This window comes from Aegilops tauschii, chromosome 6, assembly GCF_002575655.3.
Source record: "Aegilops tauschii subsp. strangulata cultivar AL8/78 chromosome 6, Aet v6.0, whole genome shotgun sequence".
NCBI classification, from domain to species: Eukaryota; Viridiplantae; Streptophyta; class Magnoliopsida; order Poales; family Poaceae; genus Aegilops; species Aegilops tauschii.
The window spans coordinates 313,883,819-313,905,470 of record NC_053040.3 but is presented as its reverse complement, the minus strand read 5'-3'; the positions used below and the strand labels follow the sequence as shown (position 1 = coordinate 313,905,470).

General features: G+C 43.7%; 1 long non-coding RNA gene across 2 annotated transcripts; it reads right to left on the bottom strand.

The window, feature by feature from the left end:
* Positions 1-105: 105 nt before the first annotated feature.
* On the bottom strand, positions 106-6,754 carry LOC141025636 (uncharacterized). Of its 2 annotated transcripts, none has more exons than XR_012187828.1 (5): positions 6,604-6,754; positions 1,290-1,399; positions 1,099-1,149; positions 956-984; positions 106-691 (listed from the first exon to the last, which is right to left on the bottom strand). It is a non-coding gene; the product is annotated as an uncharacterized lncRNA (long non-coding RNA). The 2 variants fall into 2 exon arrangements; XR_012187829.1 differs by lacking the exon at positions 6,604-6,754 and adding an exon at positions 6,472-6,603.
* Between the last annotated feature and the right edge of the window lie 14,898 nt (positions 6,755-21,652).

Genomic DNA, 21,652 nt, shown 5'->3' with positions numbered 1-21,652 from the left:
GGTTAAATATTAAAATTCTTTAAAGAAAAACAATTCTGTCGAGATAAGGAGTCGTGTGTGTAACATACAATTCTCTGAAGAAAAACAATGTGTAGACAAGACGTGTAAGAAACAGAGACGTGCATAATTTTAGTATACATGGAAACTGACTTCAAGTAGGAGCCATCTATCTGGTGACACAAAATAATAACGGCTCAAGTATTGCATAGGTTTAGAACGTACAGATGACAAACTCTAACCTACAAACTCTAGCCCTACGCTTCTTTACAAATAAGAATTCTATATCGACTCAATTCGTGCACATCCAGGCAAGACATCGCCTCTGATCTAATCCTTCATCACATACAGGCGATAATTAGTCCTCTCGCCAGCAACAAGGAGCAGACAGGTTGTGTGGCAGTACTTGCAGGTAATGTTCATTATCTCTTTCCACAAATAATACATGCATGTATCCTTGCAATGATTAATATATGCATTAACTCTCCGATCTCAGTACACATGCTTTGTATTAACTTGAATTACAGAGAGAAAGAGCCGATAAACTTGAGATTCAGATCACCAATTACACAGTGTGCACATCCCGGCAACACATTACCCTCCTCTCGCCAGCAGCAAGGAGCAGACAGGTCGTGTGGCAGTACTTGCAGGCAATGTTCATTATCTCCTTCCACAAATAATATATGCATGTCTCCTGCAATGATTAATATATACATCAACTATTCGATCTCATTACACATGCTTTGTATTAACTTGAATTACAGAGAGAAAGCGGGGATAAACTTGAGATTCAGATCACCAATTACAGAGCATATACGTCCTCTCATTGGAAGGTGACAACACAAGTATCCTTCTTTCACAATAGAATAATGATTTTAGGCGATTTTAAATCCTTTGTTGGAAAACAATCCATACGAAAAAGAATCTTATCAGGAAACTATCTGTTCCATATAAATACCTTCAGCATCCTTGCGAACAATGTGGTGCCTGACATGTTTACAAATTTATCATCAGCAATTCTGAATTTCTGGACAAATAAAATCAGTTACGTATAAGATGTCCTCACTTATATCTCAGAATAAAATCAGTTACACTTTTTACCTCATTTATTTCAGGATTCACCAGCTGCAGTCAACATGCATCGAACACGCACTAGAGCAAATCAGAACAACGGAAGGTATTCATTACCACAGTACCAAAAATAATCATATAAATATTAATTTACCTGGATTATTAAAATGATAACAAAATAAAATGCAGGAATATGTGGCGTCATCAAGGAATCCAAATACCTGAGCAAGCAGCCTCCGAACTAGCAACACTCGAATCTAATGATAGTCAATCAGACATCATTAGAGCAGCAGCAAAGGAAGCTAGGCGGAAAAGGAAAGAGATCCTCCAGCTGAAAAAGACAAGCAAACGACTAAGGACAGAAAAGGGCAATAACTGTGAAGTATCTAATGTAGCGAAGGATGTCACTCAAGTTTCATATCTGGGAAAACCAAATTGTGTTTGTGAATTTTGCAATGCCATTATGTGGCATGGAGAGAGAAGCACAAGCACAGGTAACATCACAGTTCCAAAATTTGGTCTCTGCTGCAAGGAAGGGAAAGTTAAATTACCACCACTGAAACAAGCTCCGCTGTATCTCCGACAGCTACTACGTTACAATGAAAGAGGAGAATCATCAAATTTCCGCCAGAACATCAGGTTGTACAACTCGATGTTCGCATTCACTTCAATGGGAGGAAAGGTTGACTATGAAATTAATAAGCAGGCATCTGGACCGTATGTTTTCCGTTTGAATGGCCAGAATTACCATCAGATTGGCACTTTACTTCCTAAAGATGACGTGACGAAACCAAAATTTGCCCAATTGTACATACATGACACAGAAAATGAAGTGCAGAATAGGATTAATGCATCAGCTTCAACGGAGAGTAAGACACAACCAGATGAAAACATTGTCAAAGGACTACTGGAGATGCTTGATGAGCACAATGTTTTAGTCAAATCATTTCGTATGGCAAGGGACAGATTCCAAAACCGACGTATTAAAGATGTAAGACTAAGATTGATCAACAAAAGGTCGAAAGATGGACGGCAATACAACCTACCATCTGCCTCAGAAGTCGCAGCACTAATTATTGGGGAACAAGATGGAGAAAATAATGAATTTGATATAATAGTTGAGACCAAAGACAGAATGTTACAGAGGATTTCAGAGTTGCACCCAAGCTATATGTCAATGCAGTACCCCTTGCTTTTTCCATATGGAGAAGATGGTTTCAGACCAGAAATAGAGTATGAAAATAAAAGAGGCAGCAAAGGTAAAAGAAAGTATGTAACAATGCTGGAGTTTTATGCGTATCGCATACAACAACGTCTGAACCAAGCTTCAACATTGCAAATGAGTGGACGTTTGTTCCTGCAGTTCTTAGTTGATGCAGCAACGTGCATTGAACAGTGGAGACTAAATTGGTACAGGACAAACCAAGGTAAGTTGAGGACAGAACTGTACAGAGGACTGCATGATGCAATAGAAAATGGAGATACACGAACCGAACAAGTTGGACAAAGAATCATACTACCCTCATCATATAATGGCAGTCCAAGAAATAAGCAGCAAACTACCAAGATGCCATGGCGATTTGTCGTTGGGCTGGCTATCCTGATCTCTTCATTACTTTTACATGCAATCCAAAATGGCCGGAAATACAAGATATGTTGGATCTGATTCCAGGCCAGAAACCTGAAGATCATCCAGATATTGTTGCCAGAGTATTCATGTTCAAACTGAAGGAACTTATGAATGATATAAAGAACGGGAAGTGATTTGGACAAACAATTGCAAGTAAGTTTACCTAATAAGTAGATATTCACTCTTTCCTAGATGATTGTCCTAACTCATTTCTTCTCAAATTTGTCTACTTTCATATTCATACAGTTGTCTACACTATAGAGTTCCAGAAAAGAGGACTCCCGCATGCACACATACTGGTGTTTCTACACCCAGATGATAAAGATCCAAGTCCTTCCCAGATCGACAAAATCATATCAGCCGAAATTCCTGATAAGAATAGTGATCCAGAAGGGTACGAAGCAGTGCAAAATTATATGATACATGGTCCATGTGGTCAAGCACACCCAAAATCACCATGCATGGTCGATAAAAGTTGTGCCAAACATTTCCCCAAGAATTTTTGCACTGAGACTACCATAGATGAAGATAACTATCCAGTATATAGAAGACGAGATGATGGCAACACTGTGGACAAGAATGGAGTGAAGCTAGACAATAGATTTGTTGTGCCATACAATAGAAACCTACTGGTCAAGTATCAAGCCCACATAAATGTTGAATGGTGCAACAGATCAAGGTCTATAAAGTATTTATTCAAATACATCCACAAAGGAGAAGATCGAACAACCGTCTTGATAGAAGCGGAAGAGCAACAAAGTGAAAAAAGAGCTAGCAAATTAACAAACAGGGACGACGAAATCAAGAGGTACCTTGATGCCCGGTACATATCTGGATGTGAAGCCGCATGGCGCATATTTCAGTTTCCTCTTCAGTACAGAGAGCCTGCGGTTGATAGGTTACAATTTCACCTAGAAAATGAACATGTTGTGGTGTTCCCAGACTCAATGGATTTAGATCAAATTGTATCTCGGCCGAACATAGAAAAGACAATGTTCACAGAATGGATGACAGCCAACCAGTTGCATGAAGAAGCTCGCAGTTTGACGTATGCACAGTTTCCAACCAAATGGACTTGGCATGCACAAGAGAAAGAATGGAGGAAAAGGCGTGGTGGACAAAAAACCATAGGCAGGATTTACTATGCACAACCAACGAGCGGTGAAAAATACTACTTGAGAATGCTATTAAATACCGTCAAAGGATGCAGATCATATGAAGAAATTCGAACAGTTGATGGGGTTGTACATCCAACATTCAAATCCGCATGTTATGCTCTTGGGCTACTTAATGACGACAAAGAGTGGGATGACTGCATCAAGGAAGCATCCCATTGGGCCTCTGCTCCTCAAATGCGCCAACTTTTCTGCACAATACTTTTATTTTGTGAGGTGACGGATCCCGCAAAGTTGTGGCAAACAAATTGGGAGTTACTATCTGAGGATATCCAACGTCGGCAAAGAAGAATATTCAATTTTCAGGCCCTGGAACTCAACTCGGCACAAATAAAGAGCCTGCTCCTGGCAGAGATAGAACAACTATTGACTAAAGGTGGTAAGTCCCTCGAAGATTTTCCAGGAATGCCACTACCAGATAGTTCAGTTCTTCAAGATCTAAATAATAGATTAGTAAATGAGGAACTAAACTACGATAAAGATTCTTTAAGAATAGAGCACATGAAGTTACTGCAAAAGCTAAATCAAGATCAGAGGATGGCTTTTGACGTTATAATAGAATCAGTCAACGACAGTCTTGGAAAATTGATTTTTGTTGACAGATATGGTGGAACTGGAAAGACATTTCTGTGGAAAGCAGTCACGACAAAATTAAGATCTGAAGGAAAAATAGTTCTAGCAGTTGCTTCAAGTGGTATAGCAGCACTTCTTTTACAAGGTGGAAGAACAGCTCATTCAAGATTTCACATTCCCCTCAAGATCACTAATGAGTCCACATGCAACATCAAGCAAGGAACATTTCTTGCGGAGCTAATAAAGAAAATGTCACTGATAATATGGGATGAAGCACCTATGACACACAAGCACTGTTTTGAGGCACTAGATAAGAGTTTGAGAGACATACTTCGATTCACATACGAGGACGCAGAGCATAGACCATTTGGAGGAATGACAGTAGTCTTGGGAGGTGACTTCAGGCAAATCCTACCAGTTATACCGAAGGGGAAAAGGGAACATATCATTTCTGCATCAATAAAGAGATCCTACCTATGGAAGAACTTTGACGAGTACCGACTCAAAGAAAATATGCGTCTAAATTCATCCGAAGGTAGTCCAGAAGAGAAAGCAAAAACAGCTGAATTCGCAAACTGGATACTAAACATCGGCGATGGCACAACATCAACAGTAGATGAAGAGGATTGGGTTAGCATCCCAGAGGACCTTATTTTACATGAAGGAGATGACCCGAAAGCATCTATTGTTAACACCACCTACCCCGACTTACACAGAAAATACACTGATAGAACATACCTAGAGGAAAGAGCGATCTTGTGCCCAAGAAACGAGACTGTTGACCAGATTAATGCCTACATCATGAGTCAAATTCCTGGAGAAGAGGTAACCTATTTCAGTTCAGATACAACATGCAAGGCAATGTCTACGGTGGAAGATGAAGATATGTTGTACCCAACTGAGTTTTTGAATAGTCTTACATTTTCTGGAATACCAGACCATGAACTGAGGCTGAAAGTAGGGTTACCAATAATGCTTATGAGGAACATCAATCAAAGTGCAGGACTTTGCAATGGGACAAGACTAACAATAACACAGCTAGGAAAGCGTTTCATTGAAGGCCAGGTCATAACATGTCCTAACGTTGGTGACAAAGTTTACATCCCACGAATTATCATGTCACCAAGTGATTCAAAATGGCCTTTCATTCTGAAAAGGAGACAATACCCAATATCAGTGTGCTTTGCTATGACTATAAACAAAAGCCAGGGGCAATCTCTCAAAAAAGTTGGACTCTACTTAGAAAGGCAAGTGTTCACACATGGACAACTCTATGTTGCAATGTCAAGGGTGACCAGCAGAAATGGATTGAAGATACTCATATCAGATGAAGAGCGTCCATCCGACAAGGTTGCAAAAAACATTGTTTACAAGGATATATTATAGATATTGTTACAAGCATTCTGATATGACTAAATATAATGTGATGCAGACATAGCAGCCTTATTTGGTTTCAAATTGTTATATCAGAAATATTTTATCAGAACGAAATTTATTTACTTTTGGGTTTCTTATTATATTCGTATATACTCTATAGTCATTATTTAATTTAGTCTGATTTTAGAATTTCTAGCAAACTCAATGTTTTGATGCATACATTTAACAAACCCAAATATAGTGTTTGTGAGCTTGCGCCCTTCACTTTTTTGATGATGTTTCTCTGAAGATTGAACTATATTTAAGCTCTCTCTGACTGTAAGTGGACGGCCACTGTACTTTATCTTCAAAATAGTGGAAATACATTCATAAGACAATGTATTCACACAGATACCTGATGGAGGACTCACAACTGATTTGACAAAAATCAATATCAGTTATGTATGCATCACGTATGTGCTTTTATCAATTACTATAACCTTTCTTTCTTCCCTAGCAATTCAGATCTGATTTAACAAATAATAGAAAATTCCAAGAGTCTAATTGCTAGATAAAATATTAGAAACAGTAATTTGATCACCGTGCTATGCATGCCTAAAATTTATTTCATAGAGAGAGGACATGGTAAGGCAAAGAAAAGATATGCACCTGTTCGTACAAACACAGGGTCAAGGGAAAATGGGGATGGATAAAAGTCGCCGCCGCTGTTGCTGGATGCGGAAACTCCGCTAAACAACGCAGGCATCGGAGGAGATTGCTGATTCAGCAGGGACGACCTACCACACGGCAAAAGGGAACGGCCGGATGGCTGCCGCTACAGCCGGCGTTGCGATGTCGTTCGCGAGGAACGACTTTCTGAGGTTACTGATGTACGTTGTCAACGAGAGCCACTGGCGCAGCCACTCTCATGGGGCCGACCAGGCGAGCAAACTAGACGCCGACGACCCAAACAAAAAAACCATCACTGATAAACATGCGCACATTAGTGTAAAGAGGAATATAATATGTTACTCCCTCTATAAGAGCGTTCAGAGCGTTTAGATTTTTTTGAGCAAAGTTTACGCCGTTTAGATAGTGATCTAAACGCCTTTATATTTCTTTACGGAGAAAGTACCAATTTAAATACGGTAGCAAATTAAATTAGCTTTCATATATTAAAAAATTGTGTAATAAAATTATATGGGACCAATTTAAATTAACTCTGTACCAAATATGAGCAAAGAAAATCTGGATAATTATTTATCTTGCTTACAATTTAATCCAAATGAACATCACAATTACCTTCAAATAAACTACTAGCTCTGTACAGTGATAAAATACAAGACGGTTTTAACAGAAATACTACCAAAAAATACCAATCTCAATAATACACATGTAGTGGCCTCCTAGAAAAGTAACTACAAATCATAGTGAAATATAATTGTTGAATATCCAGAACAAATGCTAATTTTAATAAAAGAAATTAAATATATAAAAAGATTTTTGTTTGTCAAAAGAATAAATTTAGCGCTCTTTATATTCAACCATTCATCTATTCAGACCCACATACTTTTACATATGATCATCTATACATCCAGATACTTTAAATAGATGCTATTTATTGTGATGGTTTTATCCACCATAATAAATATGCTAGCCCGTGCGAATGCACGGGTTGACGTCTAGTAATCCTAATATGCTAGGTATTCAAGATTAGTAAAAACTTTCTTACGAGTGTGTTGAATACTAAGGGAAGTTTGATGCTTGATGATTGTTTTGAGACATGGAGGTGGTGATATCAAAGTTGTGCTAGTTGAGTAGTTGTGAATTTGAGAAATACTTGTGTTGAAGTTTGCAAGTCCCGTAGCATGCACGTATGGTAAACGTTATGTAACAAATTTGAAACATGAGGTGTTCTTTGATTGTCCTCCTTATGACTGGCGGCCGGGGACGAGCGATGGTCTTTTCCTACCAATCTATACCCCTAGGAGCATGCGCGTAGTGCTTGGTTTTTGATGACTTGTAGATTTTTGCAATAAGTATGTGAGTTCTTTATGACTAGTCTTGAGTCCATGGATTATACGCACTCTCACCTTTCCATCATTGCTAGCCTCTTTGGTACCGTGCATTGCCCTTTCTCACATTGAGAGTTGGTGCAAACTTCGCCGGTGCATCCAAACCCCGTGATATGATACGCTCTTTCACACATAAACCTCCTTATATCTTCCTCAAAACAGCCACCATACCTACCTATTATGGCATTTCCATAGCCATTCCGAGATATATTGCCATGCAACTTTCCACCGTTCCGTTTATCATGACACGTTCATCATTGTCATATTGCTTTGCATGATCATGTAGTTGACATAGTATTTGTGGCAAAGCCACCGTTCATAATTCTTTCATACATGTCATTCTTGGTTCATTGCATATCCCGGTACACCTCCGGAGGCATTCATATAGAGTCATACTCTGTTCTAGTATCGAGTTGTAATCATTGAGTTGTAAATAAATAGAAGTGTGATGATCATCATTTTCTAGAGCATTGTCCCAAGTGAGGAATTAAAAAAAGGCCATAAAAAAGAAAAGGCCCCAAAAAATGAGAGAAAAAGAGAGAAGGGACAATGTTACTATCCTTTTACCACACTTGTGCTTCAAAGTAGCACCATAATCTTCATGATAGAGAGTCTCTTGTTTTGTCACTTTCATATACTAGTGGGAATTTTTCATTGTAGAACTTGGCTTGTATATTCCAACAATGGGCGCCCTCAAGTGCCCTAGGTCTTCGTGAGCAAGCAAGTTGGATGCACACCCACTTAGTTTCTTTTGTTGAGCTTTCATATATTTATAGCTCTAGTGCATCCGTTGCATGGCAATCCCTACTCCTTGCATTAACATCAATCGATGGGCATCTCCATAGCTCATTGATTAGCCTCGTTGATGTGAGACTTTCTCCTTTTTGTGTTCTCCACATAAACCCCATCATCATATTCTATTCCACCCATAGTGCTATATCCATGGCTCATGCTCATGTATTGCGTGAAGGTTGAAAAAGTTTGAGATTACTAAAGTATGAAACAACTGCTTGGCTTGTCATCGGGGTTGTGCATGATGAGAGCATTCTTGTGTGACGAAAATGGAGCATGACTAAACTATATGATTTTTTTAGGGATGAACTTTCTTTGGCCATGTTATTTTGAGAGGACATAATTGCTTAGTTAGTAGGCTTGAAGTATTTTTATTTTTATGTCAATATTGAACTTTTATCCTGAATCTTTCGGATCTGAATATTCATACCACAATTAAGAAAAATTACATTGAAATTATGCCAAGTAGCATTCCACATCAAAAATTCTATTTTTATCATTTACCTACTCGAGGACGAGCAGGAATTAAGCTTGGGGATGCTTGATACGTCTCCAACGTATCTATAATTTTTGATTGCTCCATGCTATATTATCTTCTGTTTTGGACATTATTGGGCTTTATTATACACTTTTATATTATTTTTGGGACTAACCTATTAACCGGAGGCCCAGCCCAGAATTGTTGTTTTTTGCCTATTTTAGAGTTTCGCAGAAAAAGAATATCAAACGGAGTCCAAACGGAATGAAACCTTCGGGAACGTGATTTTCGGAACGAACGTGATCCAGAGGACTTGGACCCTACGTCAAGACTTCAACCAGGAAGCCACGAGGTAGGGGGGCGCGCCTACCCCCCTAGGCGTGCCCTCCACCCTCGTGGGCCCCATGTTGCTCCACCGACGTACTCCTTCCTCCTATATATACCTACGTACCCCCAAACTACCAGATACGGAGCCAAAAACCTAATTCCACCACCGCAACCTTCTGTACCCGTGAGATCCCATCCTGGGGCCTGTTCCGGAGCTCCGCCGGAGGGGGCATCGATCACGAAGGGCTTCTACATCAACACCATAGCCTCTCCGATGATGTGTGAGTAGTTTACCTCAGACCTTCGGGTCCACAGTTATTAGCTAGATGGCTTCCTCTCTCTTTTTGGATCTCAATACAATGTTCTCCCCCTCTCTTGTGGAGATCTATTCGATGTAATCTTCATTTGCGGTGTGTTTGTTGAGACCGATGAATTGTGGGTTTATGATCAAGTTTATCTATGAACAATATTTGAATCTTCTGAATTCTTTTATGTATGATTGGTTATCTTTGCAAGTCTCTTCGAATTATCAGTTTGGTTTGGCCTACTAGATTGATCTTTCTTGCAATGGGAGAAGTGCTTAGCTTTGGGTTCAATCTTGCGGTGTCCTTTCCCAGTGACAGTAGGGGCAGCAAGGCACGTATTGTATTGTTGCCATCGAGGATAACAAGATGGGGTTTATATCATATTGCATGAGTTTATCCCTCTACATCATGTCATCTTGCTTAAGGCTTACTCTGTTCTTATGAACTTAATACTCTAGATGCATGTTGGGTAGCGGTCGATGTGTGGAGTAATAGTAGTAGATGCAGGCAGGAGTCGGTCTACTTGTCTCAGTCGTGATGCCTATATACATGATCATACCTAGATATTCTCATAACTATGCTCCATTCTGTCAATTGCTCAACAGTAATTTGTTCACCCACCGTAAAATACTTATGCTCTTGAGAGAACCCACTAGTGAAACCTATGGCCCCCGGGTCTATTTTCCATCATATTAATCTTCCAACAACAAGCTATTTCTTTTGCCGTTTTTATTTTGTTTTCTTTACTTTGCATTTTTATCACAAAAATACCAAAAATATTATCTTATCATATCTATCAGATCTCACTCTCGTAAGTGGCCGTGTAGGGATTGACAACCCCTTATCGCGTTGGTTGCGAGGATTTATTTGTTTGTGTAGGTGCGAGGGACTCGTGCGTGGCCTCCTACTGGATTGATACCTTGGTTCTCAAAAACTGAGGGAAATACTTACGCTACTTTGCTGCATCACCCTTTCCTCTTCAAGGGAAAACCAACGCAGTGCTCAAGAGGTAGCAAGAAGCTGGTATGAACTCGACCTCTCTTGTTTTTGTAAATATGATTGGTTCATCGTTCCTGATTCAGCCTATTATGAATAAACATGTTTGCAATGACAATTAGAGATTATAGTTGCTTATGCCATGCTTAATTAGCTAGGAGTTTATAATGGTTTACCTTGCGTGCCAACATGCTATTAAAATGGTTGTGATGTGGTATGATAGGGTGGTATCCTCCTTTGAACGATTCGAGTGACTTGACTTGGCACATGTTCACACATGTAGTTGAAACAAAATCAACATAGCCTTCATGATATTTATGTTCATGGTGGATTATATCCCTACTCATGCTTGCACTCAATGTTTATTAATTTTAATGCATGTTCATGACTGTTGTCGCTCTCTAGTTGGTCGCTTCCCAGTCTTTTGCTAGCCTTCACTTGTACTAAGCGGGAATACTTCTTGTGCATCCAATCCCTTAAACCCCAAAAGTTATGCCATATGAGTCCACTATACCTTCCTATATGCGGTATGTACCTGTCATTCCAAGTAAATTTGTATGTGCCAAACTCTAAACCTTCAAATGAAATTCTGCTTTGTATGCTCGAATAGCTCATGTATACTCTAGGGCTGTCTGTATCTTCCATGTTAGGCAGGTTATTCTCAAGAGGAGTGGACTACGCTCCTCACTCATGAGAAAATGGCTGGTCACCGGGATGCCCAGTCCCATGCTTTATGCAAATCAAATCAAAATAATTGCAAACAAAACTCCCCCGGGACTGTTGTTAGTTGGAGGCACTCGTTGTTTCGAGCAAGCCATGGATTGATGCTTGTTGGTGGAGGGGGAGTATAAACTTTATCATTCTGAACCGCCTATAATGTGTGTAGCATGGAAGATATCGCCATCTCTTGGTTGTTATGTTGACAATGAAAGTATGCCGCTCAAAATATTATTTATCTCTATTTCAAATTCGAGCTCTGGCACCTCTACAAATCCCTGCTTCCCTCTGCGAAGGGCCTATCTATTTACTTTTATGTTGAGTCATCACCCTCTTATTGAAAAGCACTAGCTGGAGAGCACTGTTGTCATTTGCATCCATTACGATTAATTTATATTGGGTATGACTATGACTGGATCTCTTTTACCATGAATTACAATGTTTAGTCAGTCCTTGATCTTTAAAGGTGCTCTGCATTTATGTTTTGCAGTCTCAGAAACGGCTAGCGAGATACCATCTTGTTATATCATATTATGATTGTTTTGAGAAAGTGTTGTCATCCGAGATTTATAATTATTGCTCGCTAGTTGGTTATGCCATTAATATGAGTAAACATGAGACCTAAGAGTTATTGTGAATATGGTTAGTTCATAATCTTTGCTGAAAACATGAATGCTGGCTTTACATATTTACAACAACAAGAGCAAACAGAGTTTGTAAAAGTTTTTCTTTATCACTTTCAGTTTATCAACTGAATTGCTTGAGGACAAGCAAAGGTTTAAGCTTGGGGAGTTGATACGTCTCCGTCGTATCTACTTTTCCAAACACTTTTGCCCTTGTTTTGGACTCTAACTTGCATGATTTGAATGGAACTAACCCGGACTGACGCTGTTTTCAGCAGAATTGCCATGGTGTTATTTATGTGCAGAAACAAAAGTTTTCGGAATGACCTGAAACTCCACGGAGATTATTTTTGGAAATAATAGAAAATACTGGCGAAAGAATCAAGGCCAGGGGGCCCACACCCTTGCCACAAGGGTGGGGGGCGCGCCTGCCCCCCTGGCCGCGCCCCCTGCCTCGTGGCCCCCCTGGAGCTCCACCGACCTCAACTCCAACTCCATATATTCGTGTTCGGGGAGAAAAAAATCAGAGAGAAAGATTCATCGCGTTTTACGATACGGAGCCGCCGCCAAGCCCTAAACTCTCTCGAGAGGGCTGATCTGGAGTCCGTTCGGGGCTCCGGAGAGGGGAATCCATCGCCGTCGTCATCATCAACCATCCTCCATCACCAATTTCATGATGCTCACCGCCGTGCGTGAGTAATTCCATCGTAGGCTTGCTGGACGGTGATGGGTTGGATGAGATTTATCATGTAATCGAGTTAGTTTTGTTAGGGTTTGATCCCTAGTATCCACTATGTTCTGAGATTGATGTTGCTATGACTTTGCTATGCTTAATGCTTGTCACTAGGGCCCGAGTGCCATGATTTCAGATCTGAACCTATTGTGTTTTCATGAATATATGTGAGTTCTTGGACCTATCTTGCAAGTCTATAGTCACCTACTATGTGTTATGATCCGGCAACCCCGAAGTGACAATAATCGGGACCACTCCCGGTGATGACCATAGTTTGAGGAGTTCATGTATTCACTATGTGTTAATGCTTTGGTCCGGTACTCTATTAAAAGGAGGCCTTGATATCCCTTAGTTTCCGCTAGGACCCCGCTGCCACGGGAGGGTAGGACAAAAGATGTCATGCAAGTTCTTTTCCATAAGCACGTATGACTATATTTGGAATACATGCCTACATTACATTGATGAATTGGAGCTAGTTCTGTGTCACCCTATGTTATGACTGTTACATGATGAACCACATCCGGCATAATTCTCCATCACCGATCCAATGCCTATGAGCTTTTCACATATTGTTCTTCGCTTATTTACTTTTCCGTTGCTACTGTTACAATCACTACAAAACCCAAAAATATTACTTTTGCTACTGTTACCGTTACTTCCATATTACTTTGCTACTAAATACTTTGCTGCAGATACTAAGTTATCCAGGTGTGGTTGAATTGACAACTCAACTGCTAATACTTGAGAATATTCTTTGGCTCCCCTTGTGTCGAATCAATAAATTTGGGTTGAATACTCTACCCTCGAAAACTGTTGTGATCCCCTATACTTGTGGGTTATCAAGCGCCATGAATCACCGGCGCCGGAGGGCCATTTTACGGGACCCCCGCTTCTCGGACGAGGCTTTTAATGCCTTTAGCTCGGCTGATGCCTACATCCGAGCTGCTCAAGATGGGCTCAGCAGAGCCACAAAGCAGCATTTAAAAGATGCGCATGTAAATTTACTGTGTCCGAATATGATAATCATATGCCAGTAGCCCCCGAGACTTAAAGTAGTTGGTACAACTGATTTGAGGTTCGCTGTATAAGCAGATTCTTTCTGAGAAGAACGACCTGCTAGCCCAAGAGCTAGACAAGTGCCGGACACAGTTAACTGGAGTTACCGCCGAACTGGAAAAATCCAAGAAGGCGTCTGCAGGTAATATTTCCCTCCGTCGAGAAATAGTAATTGTATAGTGGCTGTGTTAACACTGCGGCTTATCAGGATCATCAGATCAACTGGAGGAGAAAGAGTCGAAAAGACTACATGCCCCAGGCGAGTGGGTGCTGGCCCGAGTCAGACAGGAGAAAAACAAACTTCAAGATTCAAACACCCAACTGGGCGAGGAACTGAAAGATGTGCGGGCCCAGTTAGCCGACTCCGTAAAGGAGAACAAAAGGCTGCGAGGCGGTATCTTCAGTATGTGTCCGAACTATATCTTATAGTAATTAGGACATAACAGGGACTGACAGAGTTATGTCTGGAGGTATGCTGACCGGTCGTCCCGAAGAGGAGATGTCCAGATTCTCGGGCGATCTGCTACAAGAGCTGTCACGCATGCATGAGCAAGCTCGGCAGGCGATGCGAAGCGTTGCCAAGGCCTTGTGGCCATCTGCCTCTCCTCCAGGAAAGATGGAGGAGCTCCTAGAGTTATTCAAGGGAGCGCGGCGACACTTTCGATTGTGGAAAATATCGGCCTGCCGGGAGGGTGCACGAGAGGCCTGGGTCATGGTGAAAACACTGTACACCAAGCTTGATCCGAATCATATGGCTCGGGTCGGACCTCTAGGGTCAGATGGGAAAGAAGTTCCCGTTAGTTTGGTATATGACCAAGTAAAATTAGCCGCCAAGTTTTCCCAGCAGGATTGTAAGTTAGATAGCCTGCTAGACGGTATAGAGGAGGAAATGTTTGAGTCCAAGTGACTGTGTATTTTCCTTCTAGCTGAATTGTAAAACGATTGTCATGGCAGACCTTTTCGCTTCGACCTCTGGACCCGAAGGTGCGGAGTGTTTCCGAATACTATTGCAACCGAATAGACCGATGTATGCTTGGAAACCAGGCGTAGGGGTCATAGTTGCTTGAACAGACAAGTTGTATCCGGCTAGTTATGCTATATTACATTAAGATTGTAAGAAACATCTTCTAGAGAGAATAGTTCCGTTATGGGTTCCTTTCCCTAGGTATGCATGCGTTAACGCGCATGTCCGAACTGTGATTAAAAAATCACAGTATGTTTTAACTTCTGGGGGTTCACAATGTAGTAAATGCAAAAAACATCTTTAATCCACCGATCGAATATTCCCTTAAGAACGCTAGCTTTCGGCTTCACCCAGTCTGAGGTACACATCCGGATGACCCGGCAGTAACAATCGCAGAGGTGCTCCCTTTATGCCCTAGCCGAACTAACGGGAACGTAGGGCATAAGCACAGGAGCCAGGCAACCCAGCTTGGCCAAAACTTAAGTCATATTGATGCATATAATGGCAAAGAAAAGGGACATATGGAAAAACGCATATGTAATGAGCTTGATGCTCGGAAAATAATAACAAGCTTCTGTCCAAGAAGCCCCCAGGTATGATGGACGTACATATTGAAGTATGTGTATGTTACCGGTGCGCGGTTGAGCCGCGCGAAAAGCTTTGAGGCTAAAAAAGAAAGGGGGGAAAAGGCGAAAAAGAGGAAAAAAGAGGAAAAACAAAAGGAACAGTAGGGAGAAGGAGACAAACAAAGAGTTCGGCGCTAAGCATAGAATCTTCGGAGTCTGGCCGCGTTCCAAGGGTTCGGCTCTAAGCGATTATCTGACGCATCACGCAGGAGGTACGCTCCTCCAGTGAGAACTTCGTCAATGATGAAGGGACCTTCCCATTTGGGCTTGAGTTTGTCCTTTTTCTTCTGCAGCAAGCGTAGAACGAGTTCGCCAACATTGTAAGTCTTGGCCCGTACTTCTCTGCTTTGATATCTGCGGGCCTGTTGTTGATAAAATGCGGAACGGGCTTTTGCAACGTCACGCTCCTCCTCCAGGGCGTCTTGGCTGTCCTGCCGATCGAGCTCGGCTTCTCTCTCTTCGTACATGCGCACTCGTGGTGAGTCATGAATAATGTCGCAGGGCAACACCGCCTCTGCACCGTACACCATGAAGAAAGGTGTGTATCCGGTAGTGCGATTCGGCGTGGTCCGTAGCCCCCAGAGTACGGAGTCGAGTTCCTCAACCCAGTGCTTGTCTGATTCCTTCAAGGATTGCACCAGCCTGGGTTTGATGCCGCTCAAAATAAGACCATTGGCCCGTTCGACTTGACCGTTTGTTTGCGGGTGATAGACGGAGGCGTAATCGAGCTTAATGCCTAGATTGGCGCACCAATTTTTCACCTCATCGGCTGTAAAGTTGGAGCCATTATCAGTGATGATGCTGTGTGGAACACCATAACGGTGTACAACGTCGGATATAAAGTCTATTACTGGTCCGGCCTCGGCCGTTTTAACTGGTTTGTCCTCTATCCACTTAGTGAATTTATCCACCATGACAAACATATATTTTTTTCTTATGGCTTCCTCCTTTAAGGGGTCCGACCATATCAAGCCCCCAGACCGCGAAAGGCCAGGTGATGGGGATTGTTTGCAGAGCGGTGGGCGGCATATGACTCTGGTTAGTGAAAAGCTAGCATCCGACGCAACGTTGCACAAGGTCCTGCACGTCTGCTCGGGCCGTCGGCCAATAAAAACCTGTACGGAAGGCCTTGCTAACAAGGGCCCGAGCTGCGGCATGGTGGCCGCCGAGACCAGCGTGAATTTCAGCCAGGAGCTGCGGCCCCTCCTCCTCGGAGATACATCTTTGAAGGACTCCGGTAGTACTTTTCTTGTAGAGCTCTCTGTCGTGAACCTTATAGGCCTTCGAACGCCGGACAATGCGGCAGGCCTCGTTCTGATCCTCAGGGATTTCCTTCCTATTAAGGTAGGCCAAGTAGGGTTCAGTCCATGGGGCGATTACTGCCATAATGAGATGGGCCGACGGTGTTATTTCGGTGGCTGAGCCCCCGATGATAGCGGTGTGTTCGGAATCTGGGGTTGTGTTCGGGTCCGTACTAGTGTCGCCGCCCTCCCCTTGCCACACCACGGATGGCTTAAAAACCCTTTCCAGAAAGATGTTAGGTGGGACGGGGTCGCGTTTGGCACAGATGCGAGCGAGGATGTCTGCCGCTTGATTACTTTCTTGAGCCACGTGATGAAACTCGAGCCCCTCAAACCGAGCCGACATTTTTAGGACGGCATTGCGATAAGCCGCCATCTTCGGATCTTTGGCGTCAAAATCTCCATTTATTTGAGATATTGCGAGGTTTGAGTCCCCACGCACTTCTAGGCGTTGTATGCCCATGGAGATGGCAATCCGAAGACCATGCAATAAGGCCTCATATTCGGCTGCGTTGTTGGAGTCTGTATATAATATCTGGAGTACGTACTGGACTACATCTCCAGTGGGGGACGTTAAAACGACACCGGCTCCTAGTCCTGCCAGCATTTTGGAGCCATCGAAATACATGACCCAGTTGGAATATGTGCCGTACTCCTTAGGGAGTTCGGCCTCTGTCCATTCGGTGATGAAGTCCGCCAATACTTGGGATTTAATGGCTCGACGTGGTTTGTATGTTATGTCGAATGGAAGGAGCTCAATGGCCCATTTGGCAATCCGGCCCGTAGCATCGCGGTTGTTTATTATATCATTGAGTGGTACTTCGGAAGCCACCGTGATCGAACACTCTTGAAAATAGTGTCGTAGCTTCCGGGATGCCATAAAGACCGCGTATGCTATCTTTTGATAATGAGTGTACCTGGATTTGCATGGTGTGAGAATAGTGGATACGTAATATACAGGCTTCTGAAGCGGGAACTTGTGTCCGACCTGCTCTCGCTCAACAACGAGCACGACGCTCACCACCTGGTGTGTTGCCGATATGTATAATAGCATGGGTTCGCCCACATTTGGCGCGGCCAGGATTGGGTTGCTCTCTAGGAGGGTTTTTATTTCTTCCAGTCCGTCCGTTGCCACATCCGTCCACTCAAAGTGATCGGTGCGCCGGAGTAAGCGGTACAGTGGCAATGCCTTTTCTCCCAATCTGGAGATAAAGCGGCTTAACGCTGCCACACATCCGGCCAGTTTCTGGACCTGTTTAAGGTTTGTTGGTGTAGCCAATTGCGACAAAGCTCGGATTTTAGCTGGATTTGCTTCGATTCCCCTGCTACAAACAATGAAGCCCAGCAATTTTCTGGCGGGGACGCCGAAAACACATTTTTCTGGATTGAGCTTAATGTCATATGTACGGAGGTTGTCGAATGTAAGACGTAAATCGTCTATTAGCGACTCGACGTGCCTGGTCTTAATGACAACGTCGTCCACATATGCTTCTACTGTCTTGACGATCTGCTTTTCCAGGCATGTTTGAATCATGCATTGGTAAGTAGCGCCCGTGTTTTTTAGCTCGAAAGGCATAGTGTTGAAGCATAAAGGCCCATATGGGGTAATGAATGCCGTTGCGGCTTGATCGGACTCCTTCATCTTGATTTGATGGTATCCGGAGTATGCGTCGAGAAAACACAGTGAGTCGTGTACTGTGGTTGCGTCTGGATTTATCCTTCTTTGAAATCGACACATAGGCGCGAGGATTTATCCTTCTTCGGTACCATCACCAGGTTTGCTAGCCAGTCCGGGTGTTTTATTTCTCTGATGAATCCGGCTTCGAGTAACTTGGCTAGCTCTTCTCCCATAGCTTGTCGTTTGGGTTCGGAGAAATGCCGCAGTGTTTGTTTGACCGGTTTATATCCCTTAAGGATATTGAGGCTGTGTTCGGCTAGCCTGCGTGGGATTCCTAGCATGTCAGAAGGGTGCCAGGCGAATATGTCCCAATTCTCACACAGGAACTTTCGTAGCGCGGCATCGACCGTTGGGTTGAGTTGTGCCTCAATAGATGCTGCCTTGTTGGGGTCCGTTGGATGGACTTGGAATTTGACTATTTCTTCTGCTGGTTTGAAGGAGGTGGACTTGGGTCGTTTGTCTAGGATCACGTCGTCCCTATCCACCGTAGAGCGTAATGCGGTTAGTTCTTCGGCCGTGAGGGCTTTAGATAATGCCTCGAGGGCCAGGGATGCGGTTTTGTTTTCGGCGCGGAGTGCTATGTCCGGATCACTGATAAGAGTGATTATGCCGTTGGGCCTGGGCATCTTGAGCTTTGTGTACCCATAATGAGGTATAGCTTGGAAGCGTGTAAAAGCGTCTCGCCCCAGCAGGGCGTGATATCCGCTGTTGAAAGGGGCCACTTGGAAGGTTATTTCTTCGGACCGATAGTTCTCCGGTGTGCCAAATACCACCTCAAGTGTGATTTTTCCCGCACACTGCACCTCCCGACTGGGGATGATTCCTCGGAAGGACGTGCTGCTTTGATTGATGCGGCTCCTGTCTATTTCCATCTTGTGGAGTGTATCCTCGTAGATGAGGTTTAGTCCGCTGCCGCCGTCCATGAGAACCTTGGTGAGCCGAAAGCCGTCCACAAATGGACTGAGAACTAAGGCGGCTCGTACTCGGACTACTCTGTGTTTTGGTTCGTCACTGGCATTGTAAGTTATAGCCGTGTCGTTCCAAGGGTTTATTGCTGCGATTTGGCAGACTTCGGTGAGTTCGCGGAGTGCCCTTTTGCGCCTATTGTTTGAAGCGAATGTCTCGAAGACCGTTAGTACTTTGGGGTCGTCGTCTTCTGGGGGGTGTTGTTCTGGTGTATTCTTGGTGAGGATATCTTCGCCGCTCTTGGCCACTTTCCGGAGTATCCAACATGCTCTAAGGCTGTGGGTTGGTATGTTATCCGGTGTTGCGTGTATTTTGCATGGCCCATCGAGCCATCCTTCCAGAACGGTTCCGCGCCCCGTGGTGGATTTGTATTTCTTTACTATTGGGTCGGGCGTGCCACGAGGGTGCACCCTTTTCCCCTGAACAAGGGGTTGAGTGTGGACCGATGGTTCCCAATGGGCTGCCTGGGTTTTCCAGGCGCTTTCCATTGTGTTGTACTTCTGTACGATAGTTGCCAGGTCAGCAAAGTGTAATATGCGACGGCGGTTGATGGCATTGAGGATTCCTTCGTCCATGCAATTGTTTCAGAACGCTGAGATTGCTTCCTCGTCGCGGCAATCTTTAATCTTGTCTTTGACAAGAAGGAATCTGGCCCAGAAGTGGTGGACCATTTCCCGCGACTACTGTTGTATGCTCACGAGAGCGCTTATGTATGGGTGGGTGGGTGGTTTTAAATCCGAACCCTGACCCAATTTTGGATCGGGAATCTGAAGGTCGTCCGAATTTAATAGATCGGGCTCCGGGATATCTACTGATTTCCTGGGCTCGCCATCCGATTCTATGTTCGGAGGGCGGGATACATCTCCTCGCAGATGAGTGTCCGGTTCTTTGAGATCGGAGATCTGGACATAGTCCGTCCATAGTATGGAGGGAGAGTTGTCGTCTCGCTTCTTGACTACCGCAATCTGGTGGGTGATCTGTGGAGATTTGATTTCTCTCTGATCGGGTTTAAGCCCAATTCGATCGTAGTCTGTAGCGACCCCCAGGGCGGCGATGCGGTCGAGGAGTTCGTTTAAAGACGAAAGCTCCACCGGATCCATCTGCTTGGAGTGTCCGGAGTCGATACGAAGGGGATTTTTGATGACCCGGGAGGTCACCGTTGGCTCAACGGCCGAACAGGCGGTCATGGTAAAGCCGCCCAGGCGGAGGGTTTGGCCTGGGGCTAGCGCTCCTCCGGAGGTGATATTGTCCTTGAGAACAAGGCGAGCCATCGATCCTGTCTTCGACGCCACAGTGGAACTCTCAATGAAAGCACCAATTTCGGTGTCAAAACCGGCGGATCTCGGGTAGGGGGTCCCGAACTGTGCGTCTAAGGATGATTGTAATAGGAGACGGGGGGCACAATGTTTACCCAGGTTCGGGCCCTCTCTATGGAGGTAATACCCTACTTCCTGCTTGATTGATCTTGATGAATACGAGTATTACAAGAGTTGATCTACCACAAGATCGTAGTGGCTAAACCCTAAAAGCCTAGCCTGTATGACTATGGTTGTGCCCTCTCCTCCGGACTAAGTCCTCCGGTTTATATAGACACTGGGAGGATCTAGGGTTATACAAGGTCGGTTACAAAGAAAGGAATCTACATATTTGATCGCCAAGCTTGCCTTCCACGCCAAGGAGAGTCCCATCCGGACACGGGTAAAGTCTTCGGTCTTTGTATCTTCATAGCCCATCAGTCCGACCCATGGCTAACAGGCCGGACGCCCGAGGACCCCTTAGTCCAGGTCTCGCTCACCTGCTGAACTGGCCACAATCTTGTCCGATCTGTATAAGGGTGAAAAGGGAGATTTCCTCTTCTTAAACTGTCGGGAAGGCTATTCCATGTACAACCCTATTGAATGGGTAAGACTTCGATTATCCGTGTTGCTTTATTGCTGTGACGACATGCTAATCCAATTTGTTCTTTGTTAAAAAAGTCATGGCGGAAGATGATCGAGGACGTTCAATGTCCTGCTCCACAGCCAGAGGATCATAATCGCGAGGGAGACCATGGCTTTCGCGAGGATCCGGATATAGACATAGAGTTTGATGATGGGGTATTTTATCAAGTGAGCCTTGACAGCTCGAAGTGGCTATCACCGCCAACTACCCTCGCCTCTATCCCTTCTGCATCGTAAGTATTCTGAGGGCTCTTAAAAGGGAATCCCTACTTG